The sequence below is a fragment of the Aethalodelphis obliquidens genome, unplaced genomic scaffold, assembly GCF_003676395.1.
Source record: "Aethalodelphis obliquidens isolate GAN/ISIS:26980383/991018 unplaced genomic scaffold, ASM367639v1 scaffold37, whole genome shotgun sequence".
NCBI lineage: Eukaryota > Metazoa > Chordata > Mammalia > Artiodactyla > Delphinidae > Aethalodelphis > Aethalodelphis obliquidens.
The window spans coordinates 6387631-6411482 of NW_020837981.1; the positions used below are offsets into that span (position 1 = coordinate 6387631).

The 23852-nt window shown below is 58.5% G+C and overlaps 1 protein-coding gene across 9 annotated transcripts in view; it reads right to left on the bottom strand.

Annotated features, from left to right (window-relative positions):
* The window catches only part of ZMIZ1 (zinc finger MIZ-type containing 1), a 230849-nt gene that overhangs the window by 126081 nt on the left and 80916 nt on the right, over window positions 1-23852 (bottom strand). For 7 of the 9 annotated variants that reach the window (XM_027129760.1, XM_027129761.1, XM_027129759.1 and 4 more), the window contains one exon: window positions 17933-18013. The exons of 1 other annotated variant lie outside the window; for it this stretch is intronic. The gene's annotated coding sequence lies outside the window, so the exon portion shown is untranslated. The remainder of the gene's footprint in view (window positions 1-17932; window positions 18014-23852) is intronic. One more of the 9 variants, XM_027129751.1, reaches the window with a different exon arrangement.

The window sequence follows — 23852 nt, forward strand, 5'->3', positions numbered from 1 at the left end:
TGGGGAATCGGCATTTTAGAATGAGCCCCTGAGATCCGGTTGCAGGTGGCTGCCTGGGAACCCCTAGATCTCCCCTGTCACGGGGAGCTGCTGGGGTTTCTGCTGCCTGTGCTGCCTTCCCCTCAGCACCAACCTGCATTTGGCAGCAGGCAAGGCCGCAGCGGTGCCACGGACACCCGGAGCACGTCTGCTGCCACGGACACCCGGAGCACGTCTGCTGGTGGCCACTCACCACCTGTCTCCTTAGAGGCACGTGACCTGTTTGTGGGCGGGGCTGCAGGACGGAGTCTGGGTTTATTGCCGCCTGGTCAGCAAGGCCTGGGCCAGCCCCTGAACACCCCTCGCAGGCTCCTCCCCACTGAGAACAGCTGTCAGGGAGTTGAAACCTTGGCGCTCTCTGCCTCCCCACCAAACCTGCTCTGGCAGGGAACTGTCACCAGCCCCTAGCGCTGCGGGGCTCTCGTCCAGGGTCACCTGGACCCTCGCCCCATCCCAGTGGGGAATGAAAGGCCCGACCTCCTGGAAAAGGGACATGCCACCCCACGTCATGCTGCCCTGACTCTCCATGGCCTTGGACAAGTCACATGCCTCTCTCGGCCTGGGCTTCCTCATCTAAAATAGGAAGTGGGAGGAGGCTGGACTTGGCAACGTGCAGGCTGTGAGGGGAGGGCATTCCGGGTGGACAGAATGGCTTGAACAGCAGCTTGGGTGAGAGAGCCATTGGAAACATGCCCAGGAGACTGGGGTTGAGGCTGGATGTGGGGTTAGGGTTAGGGTCGAGGTTGAAATTGGAGTTGGGGTCGGCACTGGATTTCTCTGACTGGTACTGTCTGAAAGGTCAGTCTCCTGAGGGCGCCCGATACCTTCCAGCAGGGGCCCTCAGAGGCTGCTCCAATGTCTCTGGATCACATGAAGGGACTGGCCAGGCTGCCTGCTCGGAGCGGGTGGCAGTGTTTGCTCGGGGCCACTCCAGAGGGCCGGCTAGGACTCCCAGACCACCAGGGAGCCCAGAAGAGAAAAGGGGTACAGCCAGCCTCCCTTGCATCAGCCTGAGCACAGGGGTGGCAGGGCCAGGGCCTACCCGAGGGTGCAGCTCTTAGACTCAGCCCCTGGGTGACAGGCCAAAGAGCAAGGGGGTCCCCAGGCCCTGGGGAGACAAGGACCCATTTGGGTTTCAGGGCCTCTGGGTCAGGGCCATGGGGATGGCCCAGCTCAGGCCTGGAGCTAAGGACACCTGCCTGGGGCCTCTGCGGGCACAGGCTGTGCTGGGCCAGGACTCTCTGCTGGCATCCCCACAGCTACCATCACACCTATTGTCCTGATGGATATTTGGAGACCCAACCTCTTGTAAGAGGGTTATGCTTAAGGACAGGTCACCAGGATGACCCTGGTCACACAGGAGTGCTGGAGTGTGCAGGGCCTGGTACCCTCAGCCATTTCCTCAGGCCATGCCACTGGACAGGCCAGTGGAGTCCCAGGGCTGGTCTCCGCTGGGGACAGGCCACAGCCCTCTCCTGGCCCCCAGCTCCCATCTCTTCCCTCCCTCTTGACCTCCAGGATGGTGTGAGGCACCCTTGGCACCCTTCCAGGAAGGGAAGAGATAGACAGGTGGTGGGACAGGTGAACGAGGGGCCAGTCCGTGGAGGATGGGGCCTGCCTGCTTCTCTCTGGCCAGGGACAGTGATCTGAAGCCCGGGCCTGACATGAGGGCAGGTAGCACATGTGGCCGATGTCCCTGAGGCCTGCCCACCGGCGAGTCTGCTCACCCGCTGCCCGGTCCCACTTGCCACGGCCTCGCCAGCCCCTTCCCTGCCCCCTCACGGGCCTGAGATGGCTGTCACCATGGCAACCCTGCTCATTCAGTCCGGGATAATGAAGCCAATGTGTTTTTCATTTCCATGAGCTGGAGTGCGGAGCAGAGCGGGGGAGGGGGCTTTCCCCTCTGGCCCCCGCTCTGGGGGAAGGCAGGCTGGATAGAGAGTGTGTGGGGCCTGAGCAGCGGAGGCACAGACACCAGCGGGAGGGGCGTGAGACCTGGAGCCACCAAGCTCTCGCTCGACCCGCCACAGTAGCCTTGTGGCTGGACAACGCCAGCTAGAAAGGCAGGCCTTCCCGCCAACGCCCGGACCAGGAGAGGTGGCTTAGAGCCAGGCAAAGCGGGACTCTGTTTCTAGCTGTGTGACCTTGGGCTAGCGATTTCACCTCTCTGGTCTCACTTCAGTAGAACCAAGTTCATCAAGCATTCATTGGGTCCCTTCTGAGTGTCTGGCCTTCTGCTGTCCCCGGAGAGCCAGAGAGGACCCAGACAGAGCCCCTGACCCTCATGAGCCCACCGGTTATCGGGAGGAGTCTGTACTGGGCAGGTTTCTCAGCTGTAAAAATGAGGCCAGTAACACTTAACTGCTACTATCTTTGAGTTACTCCTGTTGTGGGGAGGGGGGTGGGTAACATGAAGTTATGTATGTGAACATGCCTGATGTACACAGTAGATGTTTTACAAGTGCTAACCTCCCTTCTTTTCTTCATCCTGGGGCCCTGGCTGGCAACACAGAGATAGCAGATGTTTAGGAAATTCTCACGTGTGAGTCAGCAGTCACAGCTGCCCTGACGCCTCTCCTTCCCCTTGACCTGTCCATTCAGCGGGAGTGAAATCAAGGCCTGAGCAGGGCTGGGCTTGGGGGAGAGCAGGGTGGCAGAGCAGTGGCCGTGGGCCAGCCCGCACTGTCGGTGGCAGGGCTCATCTGCGGCCCAGACGGGGGAGAGTGGGGTCGTCTGGGAAACCCACGGCCCACAGTCGCCGCCATCACATCCCCTCCCTCAGCCCCTCTCCAAGGGCAGTAAGCCAAGAGCACTCAGGCAGAAAACCGTGGCCTGTCTCCCCCCCAGTAATTCAATCACCTTGGAGGCCAGTGGCCCTCTCTCCTGGCTGGGCTGACAGATTAGAGGGGGAGGGAAGGGAAGCGTGCGGAGGGAGGGAGCGGGGAGACCTGGAAAAATCAGAGCAGGACTTGAAAAATGAAGAAATAAACCTGCCAGGAGGAAGACAGCCTCGATCCGTCCTCCATAAAACTGTCTTAGGGCCACCAAGGATGTTGGTGGGCAGAGGAGGCCGGAGATGGCTCCTCCCGGGACCCCTGCCACCCCCCACCCAGCTGGGCTCCAGGCCCCCACTGGGGAGGGGTCGGGGAGGAGAGGGTCTGGGTGCGTTTGCGGGATAAAAGGGGCAGGAGTGGCGGAGGCGCAGCTTTCGGGAGAACAGGGCCGGGAACAGGGGCCTCTTGTCACTGAGACTGACCCACGGAAGGAATGGAGCGCCGTGTCCGCAGGCAGCTGGCAAGCAGGCCTCGAAGCAGGCTGACGAGGCACGAGGGCTGGATGGAGCCCGTCTGCCCTTTTGCCTGTTTAGCAGATGGGGAGACAGGCCCAGAGCCACACACAAATCAGAGCCACTTGGGTTCTCCAGCCCGGGGGCCAGGCCAGGCCACCTTCACCATGAACTGAGTCCGCAACAGTGTCACATCACAGCCAGCCCGGCCAGGGCCGAGCAGACCTGTGAAGGAGGCTGCAGCCCTGGCTCTCCTCCGGGCCCCTCCACAGGGCCATCAAGAATCACGTTTCTGGGCTTCCCTGGAGGCGCAGTGGTTGAGAGTCCGCCTGCCGATGCAGGGGACACGGGTTCGTGCCCCCTTCCGGGAGGATCCCACATGCCGCAGAGCGGCTGGGCCCGTGAGGCATGGCCGCTGGGCCTGCACGTCCGGAGCCTGTGCTCCGCAACGGGAGAGAACACAACAGTGAGAGGCCTGCATACCACACACACACAAAAAAGAAACACGTTTCCTAGGAACAGCGAATGACCCTGAAAACCACTTAGGACGTAAGTCCAAAAAGGAAGGAAAGAGAATTATAAAGTGACCAGAAAGGAATATACCAGAATGTTGACAAGGATGACCCCTGGTTGGAAGGATGATGGGCAGGTTTTGTTTTTCTTCTTCCAACTTTTCTGTGACTTCCAAACTTTCTGCCACAAGCATGCATTACTTTTACAATAAGGAAAAAAGGACATTATTAGAGTTAAAATAACTAAGCCACTTCCACTAAAGGCTACTTGTGCTACGTTCTCCATTTACAGGACGTCAAAGAAACTCTTGCTGGATGTAGGCAGCAGCTTCAGGGAGGCACACGTGCTCACCCATGAGAAGTCACTCCAGGCAGGAAGGAGGGGACTAGGGATGCCCTCACTTTGCTTTGTGACTCTGGGTGAGTCCTGTACCTCTCTGTGCATTGGTGTTCTCCCTTCGCCCTACTCACCTCACTGGATGGGTGCCCAGGACTGCTGGGCCTGGGCATGCTTGAACTAAACTCAGAAGGCTTCAGGAATTAGGGGCACAGGTCTTCTCTGATCGGAGGGGCACTGTCTGGGGCAGAGGGGGCAGCTGAGGTGCCTCCGAAGACTGGGCAGGCCAGCGCTCAGGGTGGAGGAGTTGGGCCGAGCAGCGCCAGGAGGCGAGGGGCCAGCTTTCATCCCCTGTTTACAGTGGAAACACAGACTTGAAAAGGTTTCACTTTTCCACTGTTTTTGTGGCAGTGCTGTGGGGAGCAGGGCTTCCTGAGAGCGAGGCCAGCTTTCCAAGGCCACACTGAGTCCAGCCCCGCGCTGGCCTCCGACAGGAAACATCATGTTTTCAATTTACGGGTCCCTGCCAGGCGCTGCGAGCAGGCCCGCGCTCCACCAATCGGCTGTGCGGGGAGAGCAGTTCCAGGCCCCGCCACAGTCGGGAGCCCTCGGCCGGCCCAGTGGAGCTCCAGGACCGCAGAGGGACCCCGTGGGATCCCTGAGGGGCCTTGTTCCGGGACAGCTCTCGCCGCGGGTACCTGACAGTTTTTATGGTTTTAGCAGCTGATGCACCCTGTGACTCCACTCCACAAACTCCAATCCTTGGCCTTCTGCCTCCCACATCTGCTAGTCCTACCCCCTTGCTGACAGATGGGGAAACTGAGGCCCACAGAGAGAAGAGGCTTCCCAATGCCACCGGATTATTAGCGAAGAAAGAATGACCTCAAATCAGATTGGCAGATTCCCAACTGAGTCCCTCGGCAAGACGGGACTGTCCTGCAGCCCCCCACCATGTCCCGCCATGATGGTGATGACAGCTGACCTCCACTGCACACCTACAAGCCAGGCACTGGGACCACCCTTAAGCCACAGAAAAAGCCCGTGAGCTTTCTGACCTTCATATCTTACAGATGAGGAAACTGAGGCCCAGAGGAATTTAGAAACCTCTCTAGGGTCACGGGCCTGCGACATGGAGCTGGGGCTCTCAGAGTGCGAAGCTGGCCTTCTCCACCCCTTCCTGAGGACTCCCCTGGCTCTGCATCTCCAAGGCCTAGTGAGGGCCCCCAGGCGAGACACACTGACCCCCTTTCTCCTGTCCTGCTCCTTCCCTCGCCTCCAGCTCGTGCTCAAGAAGAGCCTGGGGAGGAAGGTCAGGCAGAGAGGGGGGCGGAAACCCCTCAGGGAGGGCAGGCCAGAGCAGGAGCTGCTGCACCCACCTCTGCAGGGACAAGCCCCTTCCAGCCTCTGGGCCTCAGTTTCCCCCTATCTAGGGAAGATGGGTTCTGTTGGCTCTCCAGCTCCCCCAGCCCCTAACATCCAGGGTCCCCAGAATTTCACATTTAGGGCATCTTTGTGCCACCTGTTTTCTGTGTATTCTCCCCCACTCTGCTGCTATTTCTGAATGAACTCTGAACTCTTCCAACCCCTGTGCCCACTGGGTTTGGATTTTAAAGCCCAGGTGTGCCACAGGACATCTCCGCTGCAAAGGGGCTGCCAACGTCAGCTTCCCTTCCCTGCCAGCGCCCAGGGCAGCAGAGCCGCTGCTTGACCACATCTGGTCTCTGCTCTGACATGCAGGATTTGAGGAAAGCTTGGTGAGAAAGGGCATGGCCGTGTCCTTCTATAGATCCAAAGCTTCACTAGCTCCTCTCCACCCATCAAACAGAGGTGGGATCCACCGTGGGGCCTCTCTTCCTACGTGCCTCTCTGGAGCCAACACCTGGGTGGCCGGGACTGGCCGTGCCTGTGGTCTTCACCCAGGGGAACTTCCACCCACGGGCACTTCCACCCGCTCTGCCTCAGCCTTCTCCTGCCCCTCCCAGTGGGAGCCGTGTGGCCCAGGCGCCCCTGCAGCTGAGCTCACTCTGGCCGTGGGAAAAGTCCGAGTTGATGCTGGGAGGGGCTCTGGGCCCCGATACGCGCAGGCCTGACCCACGGCTGCACTGGCTACTTCAGAATCCTGGCTGGATCTGGGGAGCGCACCTACTACATGCCCAATCCTCTAGGCTCTAGTGAGGAGGCCCTATTCTCCTCGTTTCATGATGACGAAGAAGAGCCTGGGAGGTCAGGTGACTCGACCTTACACAGCTCAGGACCTGAAGATTTAAAGATATCGGTCTGTCAGAGACAAGATTGACATACCTCCAGGAAGCCCCCTCTGATCTTCCTGGTTGGTGGGGGGCTCTCCCCCAGCAATGCCCAGAGCGAGTGCTCCGTGCCCTGGGTCTGGCTAAGGACTCAGGCTTGAAGGTTAGTTGGAACCGGGTTCAAATCCTGACCCCCGCTCCCAGGGCCTGTGTACCACGGGTGAGCTATTTAACTTCTCTGTTCCACCGTTCACTCATTTGCAAAACAGGCTCTACGAAGAGGAAATTAGATAATGCATATAAAGGCCATGGGGAGAGTGTTAATGAACACTACTGCCATAAAGACTCCCCCAAAGGGCTTCCCTGGTGGCGCAGTGGTTAAGAATTCTCCTACCAGTGCAGGGGACACGGGTTCGAGCCCTGGCCCGGGAAGATCCCACATGTCGTGGAGCAACTAAGCCCATGCGCCTAGAGCACAACGACTGAGCCTGTGCTCTAGAGCCTGAGAGTCACACCTACTGAGCCCGTGCGCCACAGCTACCGAAGCCTGTGCGCTGAGAGCCCGTGCTCCGCAACAAGAGAAGCCACCGCAATGAGAAGCCTGCGCACCGCAACAAAGAGTAGCCCCCGCTCGCCGCAACTAGAGAAAGCCCGCGCACAGCAACAAAGACCCAACGCAGCCAAAAATAAACAAACAAATTTATATTAAAAAAAAAGTCTCCCCCAAAGCGTGTGCGTGTGTGTGCACACGTGCGCACACACAAATACACACAGCAATATACTATTGTGACACAACAGCAAGGACTGGGTCTTCAATCCTGACTGGGTAACCCTGGGCAAGTCACTTGCTCTGTTTGCTCACTGAGGTCTATTCTTAAAATTCTTCCTTATTACTCTCCAGGAGACCCCTCCCCAGCCCCTAAAAAAGTAGCAGGCTTTCCTTGGGACCTGAGGGATTTGTTGGCTGCCCTCTGACCCTTTGTGTCCTTTTCTGCACTCACAGCCACGGAGCTCCTGCCACCTCGCAGAAGCTCCACAGCTCAGGCCCTCACTGGTGTAGCCAAGCAGGCCCGGTGTGGCTGGCCCCAGGGAACCCGGCACCAGGGGTCCTGGGGTCTCCAGTCAGCTCATTCTTGGTGCAGAGGCGGCAGATTTCGAAAAAATCATATTGCATTGACATTAAATGCCTTTAATTCCTGTTGAATCTCCCATCTGACTCACTGGCCTCCTCCCCCGGCTGGCCCCATGGTCATTACCATTTCAACACCTGAATTATCAAAAGGCCGGGCACCAAAGGCTGGCAGATAATTTATTTTGGTTTACAAAAGACCGATTTGGGGGAAGGGCCCATTCTCTAACCACTGGGCGTTCACCTTCCCATGGAGCTGGGAAGGCTGCGGAAGAACCTATGCAAAGATCGATAATGAAAGACTTCAAATGATTTCTCAGAGAGTTTGCTATCCTCCTCCTTCTTTGTGTCAAAAAAGATGCTCCAGGGGGCCTTGAGTTCCATAGGCTGGCGGTTCCATAGGCTGGCGAGCCCGGGGAGAGGCAGGACGGTGTGGAGTTCAGGGTCAGACAACACAAGCCCCATCCTGGCTCTGCCACCTGGCGACTTTGGCTATTTTCCTGGCCTCCCTCTGCCTCAGTTTCCCCATCCGCAATATGGAGATGATACCGGTCCCCACCTCATAGGGTATTGTCAGGATCAAAGGAGATGCTGCCCTGCCTGCTGACATTATCTTTATTATTATTGTCAAAGGGTCCTGTGGCTTGGCTGTTCTTTGCATTTCAGCGACAGAGGTGTGATGGGCAGTCATTTTCCTCCTGTCCCAGAAGTGACAGGGTGGGTGGATCTGCCTGGGGTGTGCACTGAATGCTATGTACAGGTGTGCCCCAGGGAGGCTCCCCCCATCCTGCAGCTGGGCCCCGAGTGTCTTTACCCACCGTGTTTCCACTTGGTCAGGTCCCACACCGAGTCCTTGGTGGGCACCAGCTACCCTGGGTTCTGAGGAATTCTGCCGGGCCACTCCAGGCTCTGCTCCCTGTCTCCAGGCCTTGCCCCCTACCTCTTTGTCCCTGTCGCTTCCTGACCCGGGTTCTCAGTCACTCGGCAGATACCGAGTGTATGTCACACGGCCTTCGTTCGACCTGCATTTATTGAGCACCTACCATGCATCGTTCATTCCCACAGCACTCAAAGGATAGCTACTCGGTGCTGTTCATCCACTTAACAGGCACACAGCCTGTAGTGAGCCAGGCCTGAGCGCACGGCTGCCTCAGTGGCAGAGCCACAGCCTCGCTCCATCCAATGCGCCTCCCTGCCCCTCCCTGATGCAGGAGAGGCCCAGGTGTGTGCCCGCTGGTGGTCTGGTACAAATGCCACCACCCCCTTCCCCCCGACGCACGCACAAGAACACTCACACACGGGCATCTGTCTTGGGTCTTGGTTTGGACCACACCTGACCTAAGGCTGGCTTTTCCTGCCTCACCCCTAGCCCTACGTGAAATCCTTGAAATCCTTCGGCTCCAATCAGCCTCCTCCAGGAAGCTTTTCGTAACCCTCACTCTGCGAAAACTCCTCCTTGATCTTCACGTCTCCCTGGTGCCAGGGGCACTGGGCATCACTCATTCTGTTCCTTGTATGTGAGTCTTGGCCCAGCCTGTGTGCCACCTGAGGGCTAGCATAGGGTCTTCTGCTTCCTTATCTCCCCAGCAGCTAAGCACAGACCCACACAAAGAGTAGGTGCTTACTAAATATGACTGCCTTACTAACTGCAGATGGAGGCTGTGAGGAGGGCTAGCTTGTGCAAGGGCCCTGTACCAGGTGCCGGCATGAATCAAGGACCCGGCAGGACTCCTGGCCCAGGGAGGAGACAGAGCTGGGGCCCCAGTCCACATCTGGGCTGGCGATGCGAGCAGGATGCCAGTGGTCAGAGAGGCGTAGCCCAGACCCTGAGCCCCAGGCTCTGACATCATCCCAGATGGGGGTAAAGGCCCTGGTGGGAATAATTCCTCCTTTGCCACCTGCCAGGGCCCAGCTGCCTCAAACGAGGTCTTATTAGGGCAAGGACTGGTTTTTCACCTCTGCTTCTTAACTCCCCTGAGCGCTAGTGAGTGGAAAATGGGAGGGGGTCAGGGAGTGAGAGCCTTGTCATTTCTGGAGCACGTTGCCCTCTGCATGGATATTCCTGGAAACCCTCCACGGGGCGTCCTTGGTTGGGGTGGGAAGACTTGGGGTAGAGTGGGAGCTGTTGAGTCAGTGCGGGTTGAAAAGGGTCCACTGTTCAGGAGCAACTGGCCCCTTGGTCCCTGTCCCAAGACAGCTCCCATCTCTCCCCGGGAGCTGTGGAGGCTGCTTTAGGGCTCAAGCCTGGCGGGCCTACCCATCCCAGATGGACCGTCCAAGGAGAGGGGTGACAGGTGGCTTGGTGTGGCCCAGAGACCAGACCACAAGCCAAGTGGCCTGCTTCCAGGCCTGCTCCCACTTCTCCCTGGGGACCTGGCCAGGCATGTTCCACTCTGGGCCTCAGTTTCCCCATCTGTAAAAAAGAAAGGGCTCCGCAGGGCCATCCTCTAGCTCTGACACTCTAGGTTTCCATGTGGGCTAACTAATAAAGCTCCGAGGTCCCTCAGAGGAGCCAGACGACCCCATTCGCCCTGCTTCCCTCGGCCAGGCCCAGGTCAGTGGGCTAGTTCAGCTTGCTGAAGAGATCTCAGATCTGAGTGGCAGATGCCTCCTGATCTAAGGCCTCCTGCAAGGCCCAGGGGAATCACCGCTAAATGGCATGTCACACCCAGGGAACGGCTTTTCTGTCCCTAGGGCTCTGGGGCTGGCAGGCGGCTGCTGACCTGAACAGTCTGTGGCCAGAGGGAATGGGCTGAAACCCACAGATCTGACTCTGGGAGCCTGGCAGACGAGACACACCAGGGAATGTCTTTCTGATTATCATGGGGCTTTAAGAGCAGAAAGAGCCCTTCCAGATCATCTAAACCCCTGGTTTATTCACGAGAAAACAGCCACAGAGAGGGACAGGGCTTGCCCAAGTTCACCCAGCAAGGCTTTGATACTGTCCAAGGCCCTACCTCTAGGCCAACTCCCCTTGGCCGGCATCAGTGTGTCCCAGACAGGCCTGATCACAGGTGTTATATGGGGCCCCAGTTAAAAATTCAGAGCCCTAGGCCCAACTCTAACCCACAGAATCAAACTGCAGGTAGCCCAGGTGCCCAGGTGGCCTGTGTGTGTTGGCTCTTTGGAGAAGTGTCATCCTGACAGTTCCCACTCCAGAGCCCCAGAGAGGACCCAGAAGGCCAGTGTCCCTGAAGGAGGGAAGCATCTGGGTACCAGATGGAACAAATGTCAACCTCAAGCAGCCGCTCCAGTGCTGAGGGGCGGGAGATGTCTCTTTGAGACTTCAGTCAACAGGGAAGACTGGCATCATGTAGCCACTGCTGCATTCCAGCCTCACGGCACTGCCCGCAGGTGGGTGGGCTTCTGCCCACTTACAGACGAGGAAACGGAGGGCACCAGAGATGAAGTAACTTGTCTCGACTTGCACAGTTGATAGGTGGCAGAGCAGGGATTTGAACCCAGCAGTGTCTGTCCCTAAGACCCTTGCTTTAAGCGTGTGTCATACTGTGTCTTCTATCACACTGAAACTGACACCGGTGGACCCGGGGATGGTGAGCTCTCCAGCAGCAGAGGCATGCAAGCAGCTGCTAGAGGAGCCCTGGCAGGCACGGGATGACCTTGAGCAACCCTCCTGGAGCTGTGACTGGGGAGAAACTAAGCTGGATCAAGGATGCAAGGGTGTTGGTTCGTTGTGTTTCTTCCACACACACAGAAAAATGGTCCAGATGATTTACAGGTTCAAGTGCATCGATTGTTGCAGCTGCCGGGCAGGGGACACCTGGGAGCTTTGGCATTTGTTGGGGGCAGAGACAGGGGGCCACAGGGGGTTGGGTTCCTAGACGGTGACCATGGTGGAGAGTCTGGGTGGGGGCAGGGCTGAGGGAGCTCACCAGGGGCCACCCAGTGAGGGCTGTCCCACCATAGACTGTCCACCGACTGAAGCGCGGGCCAGAAGGAGGGGGCACCAGGGGAGCATTCCACAAAGGTTATGAAGCAGAGATGCTCCCATGGGCTCTGGAAGAGGCCCCCAGAGATGCCTCAGGGAAGCAGTGAGGGTCCCAAACAGCTGTGAGGCAAGATGTGCTGGTTCCCAAACTGGAGCTGAGGAAGGGTGAGAAGCACTTAACAGGAGAGACAGATGTGAGGGAAAAGCTTCCATACATCCCCCTGCTCTCCATTAACAAGGGTCGGGGGGCAGGGGCTGGGGCTCCCCAGTCAGCTCTCTGGGGACATATGTGGTTCCCATAACTCGGGGGCTCTGGAAGGTTTCCTGAGCACGGTCCGCCCAGCAGCCACGGCAGCCTGACACGTGTGGGACCACACTGAGGTGACTGCCCCTCCCTGTAACCGCCACAGCCCAGAATTGACCCATCTGACAAGGAGACCCGATGCTCAGGGAGCCGGGGCTGAAAGGGCAAACATGCACCATGCAGCGCACGGCACTGTTTCTCACAACCTGTGCACAGCCTCAGAGTCCTCCTTAACACAGCCCGCCCCGCACATTAAAAACTGGCATGCCGGGTAAAACCTCCCTGCCGTCTCCACGGGAAGCTGAGGGCGCACGGTCCGGGTGCCTGCTGGCTTCCTGCTGCCATTCAGCACCGGTGTACCAGGACCTGTGCGGGGGACACGGTTCAGAGCTGCCCTGAGCCTTCAAGGGGCGTATACCCCAGCGGGGAGAGAGCAGGGGGCTGGTTGGAGGAGCAGAGACCAGGAGAGGCCACAGGTGCATGAGGCTGAAGGAGGGGATGGGTGTGTCTCAGGGAGCGCACACACGCTCCGCAGCCCCTCCGAGGGGGCTCCGCCTCGGGCAGGGGCCCCTCAGAGGGAGGACAAGCCCAGCACCTGAACCTCCTGGCCTCCCACCGCAGTGCCTCAGTGGAGGCAAACAAGAGTACGACTGTCAACTGAGTGGGCAGCAAAGTGCAGTCGGGAGGAGGGGAAAATCGGCTTCAGAGGGAGGAGGGCTCTGGGGCGGCTGTTCGGCTGCCAGTCTGCCCCTGAGAAACATCTTGTCTCTGGAAGCCCCTCCGGGCAGGCGGGGACCCCAGGCATCTCCTGACCCCGTGGGAAACCTCTGGGTTCAAGGGACACACGCGCTGGACACCTCTGCAACTCAGACTGCGTCCTGGATGATGTGGGAGGGGGAGGAGGACAGGGGCGTCCTCCCTTCCTGGGCTCCAACCCGCAGCCCCGTTTTCTAAGGGGGGTTGGAAAGAAGCTGAGGGTGATGGGGGGACTGGCCCCCACTGTGGCACAGCCTGTGAGAGACGCCTTGGTCTGGGGCTGTTTGGGGATTAGGTGGGGACGCTCGTGAGCACTGGAACTCCCACATTATCTCTCCTCTTTTCTCATCGAGGTTCGCTCCCCTGGGTACCAGCTACTCCTGCCTGCCTCAGTCTACCTTTATGGCCAGTGCGGTGTGCCCAGTTCTTTATTCTGAACAGCAGGACGGCAGCAGCCTTGCCTACAGCGAGCAGACTCGCTTTGCAAACTCTCATCTGCAAGATTTCCTTCCCCAGCCTCAGTTTCCCCCCCTCCCCCGGAAACAAGGAAACCGGGGCCGCCGAGGCTGCGTGGTCCCATATGGCAGCCGAGAACCACACATGGCAACTGAACGCCGGAGCCCGCAAGGTGGTGTCCGTGTTAGATACACAACAGGTTTCGAAGACTTAGTATGAAAAAAGAGTGTCAAACATCCAATATGTTATCATCCCAACACGTAATGAATACAAAATAAAAGACGCTGTGGCGGGCAGTGTGATGAACACTCTGCAGGGCATCAGAGTATGAGGAGAGGAAAGGACCAGGGCCTCTGAGGAACGGAGGCCACGGGGCCCAGCGGGGAAGAGGCCGTGTCCTATCCTGTGGAGGGAGCATGGCTGGAAGAAGGCTCCCAAAGGTTCGAGCCATGAGGCAACAGGGCCAAGGGCTCTCGAGGCAGGAGGAAGCGCAGGAGAAAGGTGCAGCAGTGGGGACCGGTGGCAACGATGGGAAGGGGGCGGCAGGGTGGAGCTGCAGCTCAGGACGCCCGCGAAGGAGGCTGGGGCCTGAGCGTGGTGGCCTCGAATGCCAGGCTGGGTGGGCCTGGCACACAGCAGGCACTTGCAGAAGACTGGCTGGCGGGGGACGGGGACCCAGAGAGGTCCCCGAGGGCATCCGGGTGAGTGGGGGCCACCAGGGCCCACTGCCCACCTCACAGGCCACTGAGACCGTCCCGGCCCGCGGTTCTCAGGGGGCCCACCCTCTGGCTCCTTCTCCCCTCAGAAGAGGACAATTTATTTATTCATGAGCGTACAGCCCCTCCCTCCAGGCAGCCGGCTCCTGGACACCTCACTTCTAATTATAGCAGGAATTTCATTAGTGCTGGAGGGAAACGTCAGGTTTCCAACCGCCGCTGTTAGTGGATGCAGGCCCCCTCCTTCTCCCCTGCTCTAGCTTGTGGCCAGTGGCCCACATGCCCAGGATGGCACAGAAGGGCAGCCACGGGGGCAGATCTCTGAGCCAGGATCAGGCTCCATCCTGAGTGGTCAGCATGGCGGGTTCGTGGGGATGGGACGGTGCCTGCCCCCAGGGCGTGGGATGGGGCCCACCACACACACAGCGCACAGCCTCCCAGCGGCGGGACTGTGGGGCGCTGCCTTGGGCATCTCCAAAGAGCAGGGCGGGAGGACGTGTGCTGCCAGAGCTGGGCAAACAGGGGGAAAGACGGCCAGGCGGGAGCCTGGGAGGTGTCAGTTCTGCAGAGTCCTGGGATGATGGAGGTGATGACACAGAGCTGAGAGGGAGGGAGAGTGGGGCTGCCGCCGTGAGAATAGAGGGGAGCTGGGCAGGAGAGAGGCGCCCGTGCAGAGAGAACCAGACAGAAAGACACAAAGACATGCAGGGGCAAAGAGAGAGAGACAGACAGACAGACACACACGCACACACACATGCACACAAGCTGGGATCTGGAGGCCGAGGAGAGAAGAAGTAAAGAAAACACCAGGGCCAGGTTGGCCAGGCTGCTCTGAGGACTCCCCAAGCAGACCCGCCCTCCTCCCCACGGGGGGCCGGCTGGGACCACCCACTCTTAGGACTAGACTCAGGGGTTGCGCATCTAGAGCAGGAGGCATGGACCTCCAAGAACCATCTCCTTCCGTGACCGTGGGCAGCTGCTGGGATGTGGCCAGCTGGGGGCCGGGCGTGCTTCCCCTCCAGGGTCCGTCAGGAGCCCACCTTGTCCCCAACGCTGCCCCTCAGTCAGCTCCGCCGTGGTTACCAGGGAGGCAGGGCCCATCTGGTCAGCCCGAATGGGAGGCTGGAGCTGAGCCTCGTGTGTGGGGATGGTCTGAGGTGCCAGGTTCTTGACGGGAGGTGCACACAGGGGTGGGGGCGCTCCTACATGGGCGGGCACTCTCCTTTCCTTGCACACCCACGCATATTCACATACGTCACAGCCTAATCACACACACCTGTTCATGCGCACGTACCAGCACACGAGGGCACACACACACACCTGCACACCCTCCTTCCCTCCAGAGGACAGGCACCAAAGCAGTGGAGTTGCGCATGGACAACCACCCCTTCTCAGTGGCCTCCTCCAGCCTTCCCAGAGGGGAGAGGCTTCTCTCTCTGCCAGTCCAGCCTCCTCGGTGTCCAACCCGGGGAGCCTCATGCTCTCACCCAAACTCAGGAGTGCTGCCTGAGTGCTATGTGCAGCCCTAACCCCAGCCTGCATATTTTCTAGCGACGAGGAGCTCACTATCTTCCCAGAAAGCAGCTTGAAAAAAAACTCTCCAGACAGCTCAGACTCCTGGAAAGTTGAACTTGAGGACACCACAGAGACAGTGTGGTTGCCACTGAGGGGCCCGAGCTCTGCTGGCCAGAGTCTGCCTTTCATCAAAGGCTGTCCTTTCATCATGAGTTTGGAAAGTGACATAACTAGGCTGTCACCCTGGCTGTCACTCTAAATTATAACAGAACTAGAGAAACAGTGTTCTGTAGCCAGGACCACCTCCTTGACTGATGACAGCTAACAAAGATCCAAGAAAATCATTCATTCATTTACTCACTCAACTGATAAAATATCGACCAGGCAATGACCACGTGCCGGGCACTAGGATGCGGCAGTGAACGGGCATCGTCGTTTAATATTCTTTCCTAGTCGGACACTTGCCCTTCGCCCATTTTACAGGCGGCAAAGGTGAGTCTGGGGAAAGGCAGCGGCTTGCTTAGAGTCACGCAGGGAGCTGATGCTTAAGGGCAGAGCCTCACACACGATGCTGCTGCAGGCACTGACCATCTGTTAGCCCCGGGAAGAAAGGGAGAAGGCTGCGCGTCCGCCATCCCCACCCCCAGCCGTTTCTAGGACACCGAGGTATTGATTACCACCCTCGCCTAGGAGTGGTTTTCTTTCCTTTTCTTTTTTTTCCACCAAGGCTTTCTGTTCCTCCTTTTCCTTCTTTTAAAAGAATAAACTCCAAGCCGCTTCTATGATTAATTACCAGCTGCCTAATGCTCCTCCACCAGCAATTTCTGGAAAGGGAATGAATTACCTTGAAAAACATCCGAAAAGAGAACCCACCGTGAAGGAGAATTTCAAAGGTTACCTCGCAATTAGCAGCGGGTTCCCCCAGCCTTATGGAGTTGCCGGCAAGCCCTCAGGGGAGGGGCAGGCCACCAGCCTTCGGGGGCCACCCACCGGCTCCTGCGGGCAGCCACGCTTGGAGGGCTGGCCAAAGGCCGCCCGGTAGAAATGGGGGTTGTTTCCTGAGCACCTACGTTGAGCCTGCCCTGTGGCTCCACCCCTGGTCTCTAAAGCCTCGTGGGCGGCTTAATTCCGAGGTACCTCTCCCGGTTCAAATCCCCACTCCACCGCATACAGCTCTATGGGTTTCTTAACCACACTGAGCCCCTGGAGAATGAGGCATTCAACGTACCTCCTCATGGGATTACTGTGTAGAGAAATATGTATTTAAGGAGTCTAGTGCCTGGTACACAGCCGACTCTCACCAAGCTGCAACACTTAAAATATTCCTGGCTTCCAAGCAACCTCGTAACAGCCCTCTCAGAAACGCCGGTATAATTATCCTCATTTTCAGATGAGAATGCTCACAAAAGGGAAAGGACTTGCCCAAGGTCGTGCAGTTGATAGGAGGAAGTCAGCATTTCCTACAGCGGGAAGGGAGATCAAGGCCTGCTCCCTGGTTCCAGAGTCTGGCTGAAGCGTAGGGGATCCCCAGGGCTCGCCTGGCCCTGCCTGTGGGTACCTGGGAGCACCGGGGCCTCAGGAGAGATGCTGAGGGCAGCAGGGAGACGATCGGGCAGGGCCTCACGTCAGGACGAAGACTCGGGCTCCCCTGGCTGGGCCCCAGAGCCTTGGGACAAAAGGCCCTGGCCCAAGTCAGCATTTCCGTGACAGCCTCTCATCTCGGGGTCGGGAGCCACAGAGTGAAGAGGGATGACACGGGTTGCCCTCTGGCCCAGGGCCAAGTGTCCTCAACCCTGAAACGCCGCTCTGGGATGAGACACGCTGGTGTCCGGGCCTGACGCAGGCCTGGGAGGCTCAGCGCGGGACCTTCGGGCTCCAGCTGTCCCCGGGAGTTCCCCCTCCCTCATCAGGCTGGACGACCGCTTGGTCTCTATCCCGTCACTGGTGGGCCCTCAGGGAGGAGGGATGGTGGGAACTGAGGTATGCAAGAAGAAGGAAGGGGCCCTTCACTGCTAAGGAAAATGATAGGTCCAGAGCGTTTACTGTGTGCCTTGTGCCAGCGCACCTGTGGGCGCCGGTGCTGGGATCCCAAGCCCTCTTTTCCAGACAGGTAAACCAAGGCACAAAGAAACCGCACAAGGTCATGGTGGACGAGTGGCCGGGCCAGGATCTGCACGCAGGCACTCTGACCCAGAGCCCAGAGACTTGTGAGCGCTCAGGTGTGCACCTCAGTGCGACTGTGGGAGCGAAGGGGATGGGCCAGCCACAGCACCCAGCCCAGCGAACAGGCCGCTCTGCCCACCCAGGCCTCTTCCCGTGTAGCTGCCATGTTGCTTACAGTGAATGAAGCCCATGTGCCACGGGCTTGAGTGGTACAGACAGGGCTGCTGTGCCAATGCTGGGGACGCCAAGCCTGCCCCTCTTTCTGTGTGCATCTCCCCACCCCTGCCCTGGCAACCACTGTAGAGACAGGCCAGGCCTAAGAGGCCCCTCGAGGCCCCTCTGGGGGCCGACGAGGTCTCAGTGGGGACGGGGTGGGTGTTGCACCCAATCCCGCCCATGAGGGCTGTGCTACAGTCAAAGGCGCAGTGTGCCGGGACCGGCACCTGTCCCCCACTCAGGACGTACTGCCCCTTCCCCAAGCATCCAGGCCAAGCGGCAGCCCCCCAGCCCAGCCACACACCTACCTCAGTGACCCACGAATCACCAGCGTCCCACGTGCCGGTCAGCAGCTGGCGGCCCCTCTGCCTCACTCCAGCTCCATCCTGCTGCAATGAGAAGGGTGGTCAGGGACCACTCACAGCAGCGTCCCCAGAAATGACCTGCTGCCACGTCTCACCACCCCACCCCAGCCACACTGCCCACCTGCTGGAACGTTTACTGCCGGCCAAACCATTCGTCCCCACTTGACAGATGGGGAATCTGAAGGATGGAGAGGAAAAGGGGCACCATGCTGGGGAGCCCTAACACAAACAGGCCCCTGACACCCCACATCTGCCAGCTACTGGCTATGTGATCGTGGGTAAGCTCCCGGCCTCTCCAGGTTTCAGTTCTGTCACCTGTGAAATGGGATCGCAATGATCTCTCCTAGGGTTTCTGGGAGGATCTAAGGACATATGGGGACAGAAGCATTCGACATTCGTTCATTCACTCAGGAGACATTGAGCAAACACCCTGAGCTGTGAACAGGATAGTGGTCCCTGACCTGTAGGAACTCTGATAATAGGCAAAGAACCAAACAATACAAAATTACAAGTGATGTCTGCCAGAAAGAACGAGTACAAGGGCGACCGTACACAGCATAAACTCAAGTTTCAGGGGTGTCTCTTTGGGGAAGTAAAGTTGAAGGATAAGCCAGAGAGAGGCAGGCCAAGATGCATGGAACAGTGTTTCAGGCGCAGGGAAGAGTATATGTGAAGACTCCAAGATAGGGTAAAAAGACTGGCTCAGCAGAAGACTTGAGAATGGGTGGTGTGGTGGGTGCGGTAGGGGAAGGAGGGGTGGCGTGAGTGACAGCCAGGAGGCTGGCCTGATCACTGCGAGGGTGGATGGGAGCCATGAGAGAGTCTGAGCAGCTGAGGGACATGAGCTTAGGTCCAGTCTGAACAGATGCCCATGGCTGCTAGGGAGAAGGGCTTAGAAGGGACAGGACGAGCCAGGGAAACCAGTGGGGGGGCTGCCCCAGGGGTCTGGGCCAGCGACAGTGGTGCTCAGAGGAGAGGGAGCAGAAGGCAGCAGTGGCAGGATCCGCTGGTGCACTGGGTATGTGGGGACCCCAGTCCCCCTGCCCCCCATGGCAGTGGGTCCAGCTGCACCATCTCCACAATGAGCCACCAGTACTCCCCTCTCCTCCCTACCCACCGGGCCCCACGGGAATCCAGGAGGACCAGACCCAGGGGCCTGGCAGGGAGGCTTCTCTGGAGTCCTGGCTGCAGAGTTTGAGTCCCAGCTATGAAGGCACCTCGCTGGATGGTTCCGGGTGATCGCCACACTCCCTGCACCTGCATGCCCTCCTCTAAGACACGGGAAACCACGAGACTTCCCTGGGTGGTCCAGTGGCTAAGGCTGCATGCTCTGGGTTCCATCCCTGGTCAGGGAACTAGATCCCACATGCCGCAACTAAGACCCAGCACAGCCAAATAAATAAATAAATATTAAAAAAAAAAAAAGATACGGGAAACCTGCCTACAGGGCTGAGCGTCTCTTAGGATGAGGCCCGTGGCTACAGCAGGAGTGGGCGTGCACAGGCCACATTAACTGTGGGCTCCCACACACGTGAGGGTCTGGCGGAGGCCTCAGACCCGCTGTGCAGCAGGCAGGGTCTCCCAGGGAGTGAAGTGGGTGCCTATGGCTTCAATAAGGGGCACCAAAGCCTGGCATTTGAGAGGTGGGCTCAATAATAAAAATGATCTGCTTCAAGTCCTGGTTTCATTCCCTTACCATGTGGCTTTGGACAATTTCTTAAACTTCTCTGTGCCTCTGTTTCCTTATCAGTGGGAGGCAATATAGAGAGAAGGAGGGGTCCTCCCTCTAAGAGTGGTACAGACAGTATAAGGTAAGGCATATGAGTGCCGGACAGGCAGGTAGCTTTCCGGCCATGTCAGCGGAGGCTAAATTACTTTGCAGGAGCTGGCGCTGGCCTCCATGGAGCGCTGGGGTCCTGAGCCCCAGGCTCCCACAGCCTAGCCTGGTACCTCCACCCCACACGGGAAAGAGAATATCTCTGTGTACTGACTCTTTGACTCTGGCAGTCCCCAAACTCTGCTATAGCCATGGGGACACAAACGGCCCTTGACTCCAACTCTCCCATTTCACAGAGGAGGAAAGTGAGGCCTGGAGACAGCAGCACCTGCCCCCGTCCCGGGGTCACGCAGCAAGTCAGTGGCTGGGGGAGAACTGGAATCAGCCTCCTGCTTCCCCACTGCCCACAGCTCAGGCCTTTCCCAAAGGCAAGCTGGCCGCAGACCCACTGGCAAAGAGAAAATAATTATTTTGGCAGCTGAGACAGAAGCCGGAAAATCCTCGCTCATTCGGTGAGCGACATCCAGGCCCCAAGGAACGACGCCTGCCCATCCTGCCTCGCAGAGGCGCCTGGACTATGGCGCACACACTCGTGCCTCTCTGCCCCCAGCCATCCCCAGTTCTTTGCTGTTGGGCTTGGGCAAAGGGGCAAACAGACCAGAGAGGGGAAGAGACTTGTCCAAGGTCACACAGCAAGGGCACCACACAGAGGGGGCAGCAGGATATGAACTCCCCTGGTTGGGGACTGACTTTTTTCCCCATAAACCTGTATTGGACCCCAACCTGGGAAGGAGAAAGGACCAGGAGCTCACCTTGATTGGGTCCACATTAGGGGTCATGCCTCGGATATTCCTTTAGCCCTCGGTGAAATGCTATGAGGTAGAAACTAAAGAGCACGCCCAATTTACACACGAGGCCTAGAGAGCGTCTATAGCTTCCTAAGGTCATGCAGGTAGTAAGGAGCGAATAAGTAATAAGAACAGAGCCCGGACATGAGCGGGTGGTCTGCTGACACCCAGACTCTGCCCACTACCAGATGACCAGCCAGGGAGCCCACACCCTGCCCAGCTGGCACTGGACACCCGGGCTCCCTTGACCCCGTGCTGGGCCTCACTCACACTGGCTGCTCAAACATGTTAGGGTGGAGGTGGGGGAGCTCAGGCCCAGGTGGGGCTGTGAACACAGAGGTGAAATCATCCATCCCAGCCCCAGCCCCCTGGGTGCCCTTAGGGGAGCCTCACAGCCTGGAAGGGTCTGGCCACCTGGTGAGACCAGGGACAGGTGTCCCGTGCCTGCTCCCAGCCTGAGCAGACCACAACCATAAAGGACACGGATCCACGCAGGTAAGTGTTCTCTGCTTAAAGGGCCCTCGGTGCCATGGGGCGGTGCACAGCCTGAGACTCAGGGCCCAGGGGGGTGGTAGGGCCCACCCAGGCTCCCAGAGGGATAGGTGCCCCACTGCCCAAAGGGCTCTCCTGGCATCCTCAGCTCAGGACTCTTACTCCGGGTTGGGTGAGAGGGACGCTCTGACCACAGGGCCACTTCTGGCTGCGAGGGCAGGAAGGGGCAGAAGATGCGGTGTGCAGATCACACGTTGAAACGTGCTTTCACTCTCATCGCGTGTCTGGCGCTCTCGGGGGCAGGGCAAGGCGGGAACGAGTACCCATTTTGCAGAGCAGGACACTGAGCTCCGAGGGAGGGTAGGGTTGCCAGGGGTGTTGCAGCTGGAAAGTGGCAAGGCTGGGTCTGGCAGAGGTCACTCAGGGGTGGGGACTGTCCCAGGACTCAGATGGATTCTCCCAGCCACAGTCACCTTCCCATCCCCTCCTCCTCTAATGGATCCCCTGGGAGGAAGGACCCACCTGGGTATGGGCTTGGGTGGGGGCACCAGGCCAAGCTGACTGGGGCTGGGGCTGGCCCAGAGAGATGCAGGGCTGACTAGGGATTCCTGGAGGACAGAGGTGCCCGTGCCACCGGGTGTCCAGAATGTGGGGCATCATGAGGGCTTGGTGCCCGTGGCTAAGTGACCAGTTGTTCTCTAAGCCGCCAAGGGAGCCCACATTCTGGCCTGGAGCCCGGCCCTAGCCTCAGTGGTGAGGTCGAGGGCAAGGGTGGGTAGAGCTGGGTTTGAATCCCTGCTCTGCCCTTTAATGCTGGGTGACCTTGAGCAAGTCACTTGGCATCTCTGATCATCTCCTCTCTAAACAGGGACTAGCTGCCCCTCCAGATACTCACCCACCAGGAGAGGCTTCAGGCTGACCTTGTAGAGCCTGATGTTAGCCAGAGCACTGACCTATCCCCAGGCCTCTGGGAGAGGGGACTGGACTGCCCCGCTGTGGTCGCAGACAGGGGACCACACGAGTGGCACTGCTGAGCTGAAGTTCAGGGCTCTTGTCATCTGCTGCTAATCACACACACGTGCCCCTCATGCCCTGGTGGCTGTGAGGGGTTAACGAGACACGGGTATGCAGATGCAGGTGCCATGCAAGAACAGGTCAGCGAATGGTGACCGTTAAAGTCTGGGAGAGGTTAACTGTCAAGGTCATAAGTGGTCAAGTGGGGACCAGAACACGGTCATGTGGGCACCCACCCAAACCGGATCCAACCTGCTGCCCCACTGGCTGAACTGACTGACCTGAACTGGCTCTCACGGGGGGCTGGCCCGCCTCACCTGAGCTGGACCAGGCAGCTCTGCCTACCCCCACTTCACAGATGGGCCGAACAGCTGCTGGTTCAGGGGCCCTGCACAGGCAGGGTGGCCTCAGACCCAGCTCCCAGGCTCACCCGGGAGGCACGGGCTCCTTCACCTCCAAGACCCACCCAGGGAAGCATCCCCTTACATGACCCTGGGAACAGGCCCGTCGTCCTACCCGGGCAGCCAGTGCTGGCTCCAGGAGCAAGGCAAATATTTACCCCAGTGGTTATCCAAACCAGGCAGGCTGTCCCGCCTCCCACATTCCTGGAATACATGTTCTCTGACCTCACCAAGCTGGGGGAATCCAGACATGGGGAAGAGACAGAGATAACCAGTCACCCAGTTTAATTGGGCCTATGTGGAAACCAAGGCCTGATGGCCAGGAGGAAAAAGGCAGCTCTGAATTGTCTCTCTAGCTACTCACCCACTAGGGGAGGCCCCAGGCTGACCCTGTAGAGCAGGACACTGGCCAGAACACCGACCTACCCACAGGCCACTGGGGCAGGGAGCTGGACCACCCCATGTGGTGTGGTGGGCAGGGGCTACACCAATGCCACCTCTTGGCCTGCAGTTCAGGGCCGTCACCAGGCCTCAGATACTCATACCTGCTGCCAATGACACACACACAAACACACCCATTGTGCTCAAGATGTGACAAACCGGCAGACTGCCCCACCTGCCAGGGCCCTTCCTCAACAGCCCCAGAAGCTCTCACTGCCTCACTCCATCTTCAGCACAATTCTGTCACCAGGGAACTGCAAGACCTATTTTATAGATGAAGAAACTTTGCAGCAGATACCAGTGGTCACGCAGCTAGAAGTGGTAGAACGTGCACTGTCTTATTACCCCAAACCACGCCCTCAACAGCTCTGTGGTCCCAGCTCTGCCCAAGGGAACCCTGTCCATCCTCCGATGCCCAAAGGACCGCCTACACCATGCTGCCTTCCCTGACAGTTCCCCCAAGTGAGCTTTCCCTGCCCAGAACTTCCAGACATTTGGACGGTGTTTCTTTCTTTCTCCTTGCATATAATTAAAACTGGGTGCCTGGTTATCCAGCTGTGAGACCCTCGTACTCACTCCAGGGACAGCGGGGTTGAGCAGAGGCTTGGGCAGCCCTGAGTGCTCAGGGGAGGCCTGAAATCCTGAGTCTTTTCCCCAAAGGACAGCAGCTGCAGTTGGCCTCAAGGAAAAGATAAGTAAAGAGACCTATGAAGCTGGTGGCTTGGGGTCTGGGGAAACTCCTGGCCAGGGCTGCCTGAGAATCACAAACTACCCTTGCTTCAATAATCCTGTATGTCTTCACTTCTGCTGAGAATATTCTGAGCTGTTCTGACAGCCTGCCTGCACCCAGGCCCGGGAAGCCCAGCGAGTCTCGTCTGGCCCTGCCCTGC